Here is a 14,783-nt window from a genome sequence, read left to right as displayed (position 1 = left end):
CTGCTTTTCTTTCTCTTTATGAATCAACTCTTCTACCTTGGGCAAAATATGCATCATCAAAATTGTAGGCCTGTGGACACTGAGATCACCTTTAAGAATACATTTGGCCATTGAGTAGCTGTTCGGCAAAATAGGTGCAAATCACAACCTGCATTGTTTTACCATTGGCCATGAATAAGTAGAACAAGATATCAGAAACCCTGCAGTTAGAGACAAAATAATAGATAGACGGATAGACAGCTATCAGGCACAACATTTTAGAACATAATGCCAAGAAAAAATCAGAGTACATGATAGAAATGTCCATTGGACTATCCAATGCTTCTTTACGCTGCTGTATAGGCTAGAAGCATATGAGTCACTAGTTGCAACCAAAATCCTGCAATCTCCTATTGATGGATCTACAATTGTTATCATCCCAAGACCATCAAAATTGCAGCCATCAACTGATTGATTGTGAAATTGATAGTAGCTGTTAAAAGCATATGAGATATTTCCTGGTGACCCAATATGATTGCAAGAACCTTCGGAAAAGAGGGTTGTACAATCTAAAGTTGAGCAGGCCTGTTCCACATGCCTTGACACATTTGTAAGATCATGGTTATCATTTGCAACACACCACCTTGAAGAGAGGTATCGAACATTTTCTGCATTCACCAGACCCGCATCTTGCCCTATGTCAATCTCATATTTAACCTGACCATCAATTGTAAATATACCCCAATGTCTTTCAAAATTTCCATGCGGAATGCTCCTTTAGACTATCAAGATCAATGATGCTAGGTATGGACTTGAAACACTTTTAGAAAGTTTCCAACCTTCTTGAATTCGGACCCAACTCAATGGAGGGATTTGCAGGGTTGAATCTAGCAGGATTTCGGATGACAAAACCTTCCTCCACAGTGTAAATATCTGACTGCACAAGTAGTAAATCTGAAGTTGCCTTCACTGGGAGAAAGCGTGATGTTGGAACATTGACACAAATTGCACGATAAAAAAAAAACTTATAGCAGCACCTGCAGCCGTTTCAAGCTGAAGCACCTTTACCCCATCTACTTCCTTTGGATTTGGAATTATCTCCATTTTAAGAGCATCAGCCTCCACAAGCCTCTTAATCACCTTCAAGTTCACCCATAAATTATTGGTAGAAGATTTTGAACTTTTCGATCGACTTGAACTCGCCAACATGCTCCTCTGGAACCTGTGCAATCTCTAGAAGCTGAACTTTGCCTTCATAAGAGATAAGCGTACCACCTTTTACATCTGCAAGCGTTTTAGGAGTGACCTCCATGTAGTATTCATTTTTATTTTTGACCAGATGATTCAAAATTTTGAGATCAACTATTGCTCCCAAGTTGTCTGAGTTAGCTATAAACACATACTCCTTACCCTGTGAGAGTCGTTCATCAAGCTTCTCACTGTTCAAAAGAGCAGGGAAAACATCTCCGTTTGAAGTCTCTGTTCCATCCTGCCCCTCGCATATTGTAAAGCGTGTTTGCTATAATAGGACATCGATTGGATTTCAGGCTAGAAACTCCACAAAATCCATCAGCGAGAACACCAAGAGCTCTGCGGGGAGCATTGTGTAGCTATGAATAGGCAGCAGTAGTATCTAAATAGTAAATACATATACATGAACTCTCAATTTCATGATAAATTTCAAGATGATAATTCAGGGTTTCCACTGCATTTATTTTCAGATCTCTTCTTGAATTGCGCTATGATGACAAGCATGTTATCACAACCCTCACCTAAAGCTGTTGATGGCGCAAGACATTTGGCAAGCACTTTTTCACAAATTGTTGAATGTTTATCATCAACATTAATGTGCTCATGTATAAAGTCCACAACTTGTTGGCTGGACATGACATCCCAGACTCCATCGCATGCCAAGACAATGAACTCATCATCCTCGCATATCTCCACAACATTTATATCTAGATTTGCAGTTACAATCTGTTTTTCAGCAGGGAGAAATTTGTTTTGTTTGAATTCCATATCTCCAATAGCCCTCGCCAAATTTAAACTTCCATTGATACGTCCAGCATGAAGGAATCCTCCAGCTCGAAGAATTCGACCCCTTTCGATCTCAAGCTCTGGCTTGTGATCTCGTGACATGTTGTATGCCTGACCCTTTCTTGAGAGGACACAACGGGAATCACTAGCATTTGCCACAATAAGCTGATTCTTTTGAAAAAGTGCAACACATGTCGTGCTTCCAGAAGTTGGCCCAGAAAAATCAACATGTGGTCCCTGTTCAAATGCCCAGTCATCTTCTTGATCTTTATCTTTGTTCTCTATGTTTCTTGGAGAAGAAGACCAAATAAATCCCTCTGATAAGCCAGTGAATTTGTTGAACTTATCCCCAAGTATAGCTAATTTCCTCCAGCCCCTTTGCCCACGCATCATCTCATCCATCCTATAAAATGCTTTTCGAAGACTTCCACATAAAACACCATTTGTGTAGGCCTCACTCTTCAAAACTTGTGCATGAAGATATTTTAGAACAACCTTCTGATAGATAGTTTCATCAAGTTCCTTTTTCTTAGTGAATTTCAAATTCAGGATACCTGATAAGATGTTTCTGAGATTTGGCATTTGTTTAAGTAAAGGCAACTGGGTGAAATTTGTGAAATATGATACCAATGATAGGCTAAAGCAGAGAATTGACCCCTTTTGACATACCAACAAGATTCTAAAACAAGATGAAAAGACTGGACCCAAAACTGACACCAACACTTAGACGAATTAAAAAAAATTGATGTTCCGAATTTAAAATATTTTTCCTTGAGTGATAACATATAGAACTCATGCTTATTCCCTCAATCAGTGGAGGAAACTCATGCGCATGCTCACAAAGACTTCAAATTCGAATTTCCTTAATTAATTAACTCAACTGAATTAATTAATTAATATTTCCAACTGTTGTTAAGACCAAAATTAATTTTACTTCCTATAGATAGATTAGGGACTGCTATAAATAGGAAGGGACCCAGAAATTCTATTTTTAGAACTTTCTATTTTTAGCAGTTTCACCTCTCACCCAATGTGGCCAATGACCTCACTGGCCAAACTGCTATTTTTAGACATGCTATTTTTAGCAGGTCTATTTTTAGCACATTCTAAATTTATCATTTCTTGTTGCACATTTTTCAACACTCCCTCTCAACAAGAAAGGCTTTCTCTCGAACCCGATCCTATAACTCTGGAATGTTCTGCATGCAACACATCTACCTGGTCCACTTGCTCCAACAACACTTGGAAGAAAACACTCCCAAATGACCACTCTGTTGGGCTAGGAACATACTCTGGTACTAAAGCTCTACCTGCTGGTAAAAAGTGCTCCCTCTATGACATCTGCACTACTGCAACATCTCCCTGCATCTCGCACCATTGCACACCTCTCTGTGCCACCTAGCACTGTGCAAAACACTTGTGCCTCTCGCATTGTTGCAGCCTGCTAGCTATGCGCTGTCATGGGATTCCCTGCACTGTAGCTCTCTCTGCCGCTCCATCTGCATCAGTCTCTACCCAATCAGTCAGTTCCTGCTACTCCACATAGGGGCTCCTATAACAAGGTCTCATCCAAGAGGTTAGGTACCTCAAGGATCTTTCCCCTCCTCCTTGAGACGATCACTCTATATCGCCCCACCTCCTACCTAGAGGTATGGCTGCATGTGATCCCTCAGCCCACCTGGCTCGAATTTTCCCCCTACTAGAGGTCTCTGCATGAGTAGATGTCTCTACTCAATCTCCTCTCAGCTTCTCTAGTTGTGGCTGCTCCACAACCTCCTGAAGCTGTTGCACCAATCGTGGCTCCCCCACAATCGTCTGAGACTTCTTCTGGCACTGCATGTTGAGAGGTAATTTACTCTCCCTCTCAACCACCAAGTATCTAACATTTGCCTTGCTCCTCAAGGCTTTGCATGCATCTTGTACCTCAAGTGCATACAGGTTCTTGGCTAGCACACCAATGTATTTCCACTTTCTAGTGATGATGTGCCTAAGGAAAACATTTCCATTACTGAAGACTACATCATAGCCTCTGTCTTCCATCATCACGATCGACACCAAGTTTCTCTTCAGTCCTGGTACATACTTGACATCGGTCAAGGTAAGGTGAGCTCCATGCTCACTCTGAAAAATAACCGTGCCTACACCTGAGACACTATACTTCTCATGATTACCCATCACTATGAGTATCTAGAGATCTTTCTCCTCCAATGTACGAAACAAACTCTTGTCGCCAATCATGTGGAAAGAAGCTCCACTGTCAAGAAACCAACCACTTCCCACCATGGATGAAACCATGCATGCGAAGAGTGTGAAATCCAACTCAAACTATGATGCAAGTGCCTCACCTTCATATCCTTCCTCAGATCCCTTCTTGGATTTCCTCCGTGGACAATTTGCATCATAATGGCCCACCTCATGACAACGAAAGCATCGCACTTTCGATTTATCAACCTTCTTCCCATCATTGGAAGAATTGGATTCAGAAAGATAAACCTTCTCCTTCCCCTTCTTCACCTTACTCTCTAAGGCATAGTTCTCCTCATCATGCATGGATGAAGAACTGTCTCTAGTGCTCCGTCTGATCTCCTCTTGCATCAAATCCGACCATAGCCGTTCCCAATCTGGTAGTTTCTCCCTTCCATTCACCGAGTCCTGGTAGCTATGCTAGCTCTTAGGAAGGCCAAGGAGTGCTAGACTCACCATATCCTCATCAGATGTCACAACCCCTACACTTGCAAGCTCATCCATGCAGGTGGTGAGCTTGTTCAAGAATGTAGAAATAGAGTCACCCTTCTCACACTTGATCTTTCGAAGCTTGTCCTTCAGTGCCAACTTCCTTTAATCACTGCTATTCTGATATAAATCTTTTAATGTTTTCCACATTACAAACGGAGACTCCTTCCCATGGAGGCTTGAGAATATGTGATCTCGAACACCCTCCAAGAGAATTCTCCTAGCTCTAGCCACAAACTTACCCCATTTCACCAGCTCAGTCTTGTCAGTAGGCTTAAGGACTTCTTGATCAATGAAATCCTTAAGACCATTATCTTCCAAAACTGCCTCTATGCAATCCTTCCAAGCTATATAGTTTGAGCTGCCATCAAGGGCATACTGAAGCCTCAAAAGATTGAATGCCATGAATCAAATAGATGTGATAAGAACTTGAGATCTATATCAAGAATAATAAACTTTGAATTTCTCCTGCTAGTATATTGTTCTTGCTTGAACACCTGTGCTCTGATACCATGTAGAAATTTCACCTGTAGAACAAACTGATATATGCAATGTCCTAAAGCATATTACTTGTTCTACTTCTACAAAACATTAAGGAGAAGCATAATCGAATTCATAAACAACATCAAGTAGAAACATGCATAATTGATCAAGAGAAATAATCACACATAACACAAGATATATCCAAGGGAAAGCACCAACATAAAACCCCAACCATGTATTATCAATCAAGTGTATATCCTCAAAAACATACAAAAATAATCAGCTCAATATCTATCCTACTCTCTCTGTAATCAGAAGATCCTGATGATCTTCAATCATAAGATGAAAATCATGGACTACCTAGGCCTCAATATATAGGCCACATGTCCTCCAGTCTCCTATAATAGATCCTTCTCCATGCAAGGAATACTCACTAGAAACATCCAAGAATCTAATAGTACACTGTCCCACATCTTATCTCAACTGGGTCTCTGACAGAACTGACATGCAACAGTTATCCATGAGTGAATTCTCAGTTATCTAAAATAATAGTTGTCACATGCATGCAAGCATTAACAAACTATATTTTATTATTTTAACAACTTGCTAAAATAATGTAACAGGACTTGACTAGTTAGAACTAAGTCAATTGATTCTCTCATTATAGAACTCATGCTTATTCCCTCAATCAGTGGAGGAAACTCATGTGCATGCTTGCAAAGACTTCAAATTCGAATTTCCCTTAATTAATTAACTCAACTGAATTAATTAATTAATATTTCCAACTGTTGTTAAGACCAAAATTAATTTTACTTCCTATAGATAGACTAGGGACTGCTATAAATAGGAAGGGACCCAGAAATGCTATTTTTAGAACTTTCTATTTTTAGCTGTTTCACCTCTCACCCAATGTGGCCAATGACCTCACTGGCCAAACTGCTACTTTTAGACATGCTATTTTTAGCAAGTCTATTTTTAGCACACTCTAAATTTAACATTTCTTGTTGCACATTTTTCAACACATATGAACACACGAAGATGTGTTCATGGACGGAAAAATGGACGAAAATGCAAGATGAGTTCGCAGACAGAGTTTGTGGACAAACAAACAGATGAACATGCATTTTTGCAAATAGACAAACAAACGATCCATGCAAAGAGATGTGTTCGCTAATGGACGAAAATGGGAAGATGTGTTCACGGACAGATGGACATGCGAAGATGTGTTTGTGAATGGATGGACGGATGAACATGCGAAGATATGTTCGTGGACGGATGAATAGACGAACATCCAATTTTCGCGAATGGACAAACATGTCAAGCATGCCAAAGTACAAGAAAGGAGCAACGTGTGAACGCAACATCAAGCGAACACAATGACCATCGAAGACTCTGCACACCTTTCCAGGTGAAGGTGAAGTTGTGATACACCATGAGGACATCCATCACTCAGCAGCACTGTAGCTTGACATGCACACTAGCAGCAACACAAAGGTACTAGCACTGTCATGTCGAGTCGTTTCATGAGTCATGTCAGCCACATTACTACTGTGGGACATGATTTTTCAATAATTATAATGTAACGTGGAATTCCAACACACTTGTAATATGAAGAGTCATGTAAAGTTGAAAAGTCATGAAATTCAAACAGTCATGAGGGAAGTCAAATAGTCATAAGGGTCAGTTTTACCCTTGGCTATAAATAGCGCCCATTTGTACATGCAAATGACTTTTCACCTTGGCTCCTCCCACATACCCTTGAGACTCTGTAATATTTTCTTTGAGGAGTGATTAGTGGCTCCAATGACCCACCTACGGGGTTAGTGATGTATGGTGTATCGATGTGTCTTGGAACTTTCGCTTAATTCAAAAGCCTGTTAACAGGCCAACACGTTTTCACACATGTGTTGTAACTATTTGTAAGATTCATCTTGAACACTTGTAATACATGTTTCTTTAACCTGTTTTAAACACTTGAACTCATTCAGTTGTTCTAATAAATATATTATAGAAAATTTGTTGTATAAGTTGTCGATGTTGTCCTTCCCATGTTGGTTACCTCCTCGGACATCAGACAGAACCTTTCACGTAAACTTGCCATAATGACCATCGCACTCGCGTGGATTGACCCATTGAGTGTTGTATGTGCTATCTTCCCTTGTGTGTTGTGACTACCGCATCCATGTGGATTGATCCTTCGGAATCTGCGCACATCCTGTTGTTTTGTGTGTTTCTTATAGAGTTGGGGCTTCCTCCCATCTGACTTGAGACTCACTCCCACCCTCTCTCTCTGCGGTGAAAGAACATAGACACAAGTAACACTAGAACTCACTAGGCACGTGAACCTCCTTGTTGGAAGACAAAGCAGGCCACTCTCACGTGTTGACAAGAAAAAGCTAAGTCATATCTTTAAGATAATGGAAATCGGGCCATCATACCAGATGGTACTTCTACACCAAACGATGTGAGGTCTAGTTGGGACTTCATACCGGGGAGATCACTTGATGTTAGCGGGTCCAACACCATCAACAACATCTTACCTTACTTGAACCAAATGAATATAAATATTTGTATGGTCTAGTTATGTCTAACGCTAGCGTCTCCATAATAGCCCTGCGCATTAGATTGTGTGAGGCTCCAGAATCAAGCATAGCATTGTGTAGAATGTTATCATGAATATTCAAGCTAATGTAGAAAGGGGTCACATTGCCATCATAAGATTTTCCTTCGACCTTGGGTCCAAACAATAACTCAGGTTGGTCATCAGTCAAATTGACTGTGTCAGTCCCTTCCCCTATCTTCAAGGATTTTATGACTTGTGATCTATATGCATTTTTATTGATTAAATAAGTGAGGGGAATATAAATTTTTACTTTAGCCAATTCATTTTCAATGTTAAGAGATGTAGGAGGTTTTTCTATTTCTTAAGTAGTTGCATCTTGTTTCTTAGAATTTTCCTTCTAAGAATCATATTTAGGCTGAATAGTAGAAGGAGTATCAATTTAGGTCTTCTTGGGAGGAGTGTCAGTACTCTTTTTACTCCTCAAGTTATATTGTCTATGTACTTCCATAATTATGTTTTGATATCCTTTCTTGTAGTCTTCAGACTCTAATGGAATGGCTTCTAGTTGTGAGAGTAGGGAAATGTCTGGCTCTTCTATAGTGAGGAAAATATGGTCAACTTCAGTTTCCTCAAACAAATTTATTTGTTTTTCTTTAGGATATTCAAGTATGTCATCTTCCTCATCTACATAGTTTTCTTGGAATGTAGATCTAATATGTTGTTGGTCATTTTTCCCTCTCTGCTCTCTTTGTTTAATCTGAGGTTGGTTTTTACTGAAATTTGGATTTCTAATTTGGGAACAACCTTTGTTTTTCCTTGGAGGGGCTCTGTCAGCTATATTAATTATCTCCATCATTTTATCCATTTTTCTTACTAAAGTATCCAACTTAACATTAGAGGAAGAAGACGCATGTTCCTCTTTTATTGTAATTCTCCTTTTGGCCTTTAGTCTAGCCCTTTTTGCTAACAGATTAGCTTCAACACTAACTGCATTTCTCTGCATTTCCTCAAGGGTTGAAGGGTTTCTTTCTCTTCATTGGTAAGACATATCAGGGTTAAAACCATCAGGGAATTTAATTAGAGCTAGTCGTGGAGGGGGTTGTATTGATGTAGGGATGGAGTTATAGATATTGTTAAATTTGATACAATAGTCCTAGATTGTTTCACCAGGGGCTCTTTTGATACTTTCATACTCTGCTAGGATTTGTAGAGGGTTATTCTTCACTTCCCATATTTTAAGGAAGGTTTCATGAAATTGAGTAAGGTCTGGGATAGAACGAGTTGGTAATCCTTTAAACCATTTTTTAACCTCACTAGTGAGACTTTGAGATCATTTTTACATCATCATCATCTATCTCTTGGAGGTATAAGTAGTCATTCGTTTTATCAATATTTTTTTGAGAAGTTAAGGGCCCAGTGCTGTCAAATTGAGGAATCCTACTCTGGTAATCTTGAGGCATTGCATTGAGTTGTGCGGGTAGGACCAAGGGGGCATAATGAGCTCCCATGATTGGTAAATGAGAATGAGAAGATGATGAAATTATAATAGGTGTGTATGTGGGAGGGATTAAAGGAGGTGCATTAGAACTCTGTTGAGTTGGTGTAGTAGTAGTGGAAGTAGATATTGTAGTAATGAGGGAAGTTATTAAAGGAGAAGTAGAAATGGGAGGAATTTCTAGTGGGATAGAAATACTAGGTGTAATTTTTGGTGGGGTTGGGGATGAAGCAGTAGAAGAAGAAGGTGAGGGTTTAGGTGACTGATGGATCAGGGATTTATGCACAACCTGATCTAACTAGATTACTAGAGCTTCAAGCTTGTCAAATTGTTTGAGTTCATCATCAACATAATTTGATTTATAGGGTTTTAGCAGGCTTTCATCAATCACAGTTTTAGGCACAAAGCTGTCATATTTACTTCTAAAAAGACTATGTTCAAAAGATAAATCAAATTCTATATCTTCTAAAGTGACACAATTCTCAGGAAGAGAATTAAACTTAGGCAGAGGACCTTCACTTGATTCACTCTCAGATACACTTTTATTTCTAATTATTTTTTCAAGATTATTTACAATTTTCGGTGGATTTGGATCTGGATTAGCTCTAGTGTATATTCTTTTAGGAGCCAAATCTACTATTAAGTATTCACAGATAAAAAATATACAACTTTTAAAGTGGAAAACAAGCAGAAACAAATCGATTTCAAAGCCACAAACCTGAAGTAGCTTTAAGGTCTAATGAAATCTTTACCAAGGAAAAATAAATTTTTGTGAAATATGTTCTTCCCTAGTATGGTCGCCAGAATGTTAGCACTCCGTAATTTCTCAAGTTGTAAAGGAACTACAGAGGTAACCAAAAAACCACTTTTAAGTTTAGAAGCAAGCCCTTCTAAACTCAGAGAGGGATCTCTCTGTCATATTTAGCTTTGTTGCTTTAGGATTTTATGGTAGATGTAAGGTTTAAAATTTGGTCTTTTGAATTGTTTGGTTGAAATTGCAGAGAAAGGCCATTGTGCAAATCGAGTCAAATGCCTTAGGTTGATCAGATGCAGAAATATCAAAACATATGTAACAGGGAAAGGTCGGCAGGCTATTGGATCTTCGTAGTTCGATGGAGTGATAGAGAGGAAAAGTTTAACGTTCAATTAAATATAGAATTCTTAACTACTTTATGTTTAATTGAAGCTTAAACTTTTCCTCTCTATCACTCCATCAAGCTATGAAGATCCAATAGCCTTCCTACCTTGCATCTTACATCTATTCTGATATTTTTGAATATGATCACCCCAAGGCCTTTGACTCCATTTACACAATGGCCTTTCTCTGCAATTTCAACCAAACAATTCAAAAGACCAAATTTTAAACCTTACATCTAGCCTAAAATCCTAAAGCAACAAAGTTAAATCTAGCAGAGAGATCCCTCTCTGAGTTTAGAAGGGCTAGCTTTTAAACTTAAAAGTGGTTTTGTGGTTACCTCTGCAATTCCTTTATAGCCTGAGAATTTACGGAGTGCTAACATATTATATAGTAGTTAGTGTGTGTCACTTAGTTTAAATATAGTTAAGTTCGTGTTAAAGTTTAGAATCTAGTAAATTTAGGTTTTATTGATTGGTATATTGAGGTATTTTGTTAATTGTAATTCTGCAATGATGTGGTGGAGAATATAATCCTACCCAATGTCAATAATAATATCATATTGTAGTGATAATGTTTTTTTTTTATTGATAAGATTGTCTAGAATGTTTTAGATTTTCTTTGTGAGTATAGATAAATATGTTTTATAGGTTGAATATGTTCCTTAAAAAATATATGAATATTAAAAATAGAGTTGCTTTATTTACTTGGTTATTTGTTGTTTGAATTGATAAATTATATAATTTTTACTATAATTTAACTTATTTGTTAAAATTTATTTCATTTTTAAAAGAAATAAAAACAAATAAAACCAATAATATAATAAGACTAGACGCGTGAGAACAAAGTCATTGCAAAATGGTTGGAGGTGAGTAAGTGGAAGACAACAAGTTTGCCAACGTTTTGGTAAGCAAAGGCATTGGATAAGTGTAGACTATTTATTAGATTTTTTGGAAGGTTTTTTAGCCTATTGAATGTGGCACATGTGACCAGCAACAACATCCTGCAACAACAGAGCGAGTAACAGTTCCCTTTTCCATCCATTCCCCACATTCTCCACTTCTGCACACTTCCTCAATATCGTTTTGGTCCTCCATATCTCAATTTCCATGCTTATCTTCATCTTATTATTTTTCTTTTCTCTCAATGTCCATGGCCGAATTATGCAAACCAAACTTTGTTCAATCTAAAATATACTCACAAACCGAAGCCCCAGATTTGCAATGGGTTAGCAGAACAGATGAACGCAGAGAGGTCAAGAATGAAGACATGGGTAAGCATGTCATGGTCTGCTAATGGGTGGCTAAGATATATGTCAGAAGCTTCTAGTATTTTGTGGTAGTGATATGATGAGTGACCAATAACACATGTAGTAGTGACAGTAATACCCAAAATAACAAGACCTGAACCAATCATATTGCAGCTAAATAATTTAAAATATTAATAAAAAATAATAAAATTCAATTTATATTTTTAAATTATAGAAACAAATTTAGTCTAAAACAAACTAATATAAGATAGAACAAAAAAATCTAATACTTAATACCATTCCTAATCAAAAAAATATAAATAATAAACTTCATTAATTTTTCCATCTAACATCAAAACTAACCTTAATCTAAATTAAACCTAATCATAGTTAAATGATTAATTTTCTTAAAACATCCTTGTCATCATAATGCAAGTCCTATATGAGTTATTCCAAATACCCTACTTGTTAGTTCTGGCTGTGATAATGCTTACTCTATTTTCGGATAACAGATACCTTGTGATTAATGGTGACCGATGGATTTGATTTGCGGTGATGGAAAATGGAAACTCTTACATTAATACAAGATCTGTGATGGAATCGCACAGTATCAATGCATTCAGAGATATTCCTTCCAAGAATGCAAAACAAAATTTGCATGCTTTTACAAGTGTGAATTTTAACTCATATTTGGAGGCTTACCTATGGAGAATCTTTGTTTTAATCTAATAATCAAAATTCATAATGGTATTGGAGAACTGTAGACTACCCAGCAATAGAATCCAAATCATTCCAAATCATTGACAGAATTGTGAGAATAGAGGCAATAGGGATAATTATATAATGTTGACATCCCTAGATAAGTTTCCAGTATTCTAACTAGAGATTAGAGTCAAACTAGTTTAGGGTTGCCTTGGGAATTTATTGCATATGGACGCAATCTTAAGAAGTTTCTTGAATTAAAGAAGATGAAGCATTCATTAATTTTTATTTTTATTTTTTTTCTTGTTCTATTGAGATTTGGGTGAGGTAAATTATTAAACAAATATTATTAGACATCTTCTTAATCACCATGCTTGAGGAGGTTCTATTGCAAACAAACAGCTTAAAACCATAGGGCCTTTATTTCATAGTGTGTATATATATATATATATATATATATATATATATAGTGTATGTGTGTGTGAATAGTAGAATATAGGTAATGGAGACCTATAATACTAGATCCATTCACAATTTCAAATGATTTCTCCAACTTCTTTTCCAAAATCCAAACCTGGTTGTGTTTTATATAGGTGGAATACAAGTAATCATCCCTGTAATGCAGTCAATCTACAAAATAGAGGATGACATTGCTGTGCAAAAGAGGGATGACATTGTTGTGAAATGAGGCGCCTAGTACCATTAATAAAAGAAAAAGATAAAAAAAATTGTCAGGCTTATCATACTAAGTTAGGAAAACCTTTGCAGGCAATATGAAATGTTAGGGATATCACCGTAGCCAAGTTTCGCTTTCTTCATACACTTTTTCACCAAGTTCCACAGTCAATATTTAGGTATTTTTGCACTGATTGAGGTTTAGGCAATGAGCTGGGAACAAATTGCAAGTGCATTGCAGATTGATTGATGTAGGCGTCTACTAGTTTCTCTGACACTATCCTTCAAACCCTGATATTTAACACAGTTATTGATAGATAAGCCTATGCGACTAGTTTTAAAGATTTGGAAATAATACAATTCATTGTGATAAAACCCTATACCACAAGTTTCAAATATTTTAAAAAATGCAGTGTTTTGAACATTTCGTTGAACCTTTCATTCAAGTTATTTCAGTGTAAGACTAGAAGTTCTGAAGTGCCCTCAGTGGGTTAATTTCATTCCAGTGTGACATAAAATAGAAATAAGGTTAGCATGTTTCACAACGACATACATAATATATCTTATCCTATGTTGAATCTATGAAATGCCTACACTTCAAGCATTTTCTTGTACTTCAAGCTTTGATTACTGATGGGTTTGTCTTTTTTTCAAGATTAAACTCCACTGATACAACCAAACTACCAGAGTGTTATTTAAACTACAAACCTTCATATCTTTGAAGGGATTTACTTCGATCATTGCAATGGATCAATGATTTACAACCATTACTTCTTAATAATATTCTCTAAAGAATTGAGGAATGAAGGATTAGAATAATAATGTTGGCTCAAGATCAGATCTCAGGTAGTATTAATTCAAACATTTGAGAGAACTCAACGAAGTATTTCAAAACACATATTAGGGCAAATTTCATAAAATAAATTGTCCATATGAGACCATAAACCTTTTTCCCTATATGTTTTACATCATCAGTGGCATCATTTCCCACAAGAGTACCATGCTACACCCCAAATTCCTATTGAACATCATGTGGGTTGTAGGTCAACTCTACAGCCAATAGAGCATTCTATTTAAGCTGAATCTGCTTGCTTTTCACTGTTACATTTGGTTAATCTAGAAAACTATGGCTTTTCTACCACTTTGTTCGCCAACATACTCTAAAAAAATCTTTCATTACTTCATTGACAGATTTCAACGATATTTAAACCACTAATACGATTTATTTCTTTCCTTTTTCTTTCTCTTCTGTGCTTGGTTGAATGCTGAACCAGTGAACTTAAAACCTCATATTCTTATCAGTTACCAAATTTTGCAATACAAATGTCTCTCATTATATGGTCAACATTCAAACCTCTGAAATATGTTATGAATATTTTAGCTTTAGGGATGTAAATCAACTGATAATATAATTGCTTTGTATTTTTCCATCTCAAAATATAGACAATTGAATTTTGTTATGTTTCAAATATATATGTGTTTCTTTGTTTCCTCTCTAAGCTTTTTTGAATTCCTAATACCATCTTTTAAACAACATTATCTTTTGCAATGACAAGCCCACAAATTCCTAACATCTACTCTAAGCCTCTAAATGTGACATTTAATTGGAATCCTTTAGATAGCCAATCCGTTAGCTCCAATTTCAATATGCTCATTGACATTATTTCCACACTTTATAATAATTCCAACGGCCATGTTGGTTGACTAGTTCTTGAATTATTTCATTTGCTTT

The 14,783-nt window shown here is 36.9% G+C and overlaps 3 pseudogenes; all 3 read right to left on the bottom strand.

Annotated features, from left to right (window-relative positions):
- Positions 1–243: 243 nt before the first annotated feature.
- LOC149172686 (glucan endo-1,3-beta-glucosidase 9 pseudogene) lies at positions 244–753 on the bottom strand (annotated as a pseudogene).
- Positions 754–760: 7 nt separating this feature from the next.
- LOC149172685 (UTP--glucose-1-phosphate uridylyltransferase pseudogene) lies at positions 761–1,651 on the bottom strand (annotated as a pseudogene).
- An 8-nt stretch (positions 1,652–1,659) lies between these two features.
- Positions 1,660–2,598, bottom strand: LOC149172684 (putative protein phosphatase 2C 11 pseudogene; annotated as a pseudogene).
- Positions 2,599–14,783: the final 12,185 nt, after the last annotated feature.

Source organism: Pinus tabuliformis, chromosome 4_2 (genome assembly GCF_031772625.1).
Source record: "Pinus tabuliformis cultivar Carrire ecotype Pingquan chromosome 4_2, CPIR1, whole genome shotgun sequence".
Lineage (NCBI taxonomy): Eukaryota > Viridiplantae > Streptophyta > Pinopsida > Pinales > Pinaceae > Pinus > Pinus tabuliformis.
The sequence above is the reverse complement of the archived record's forward strand: the minus strand, read 5'-3'. Positions and strand labels throughout refer to the sequence as shown.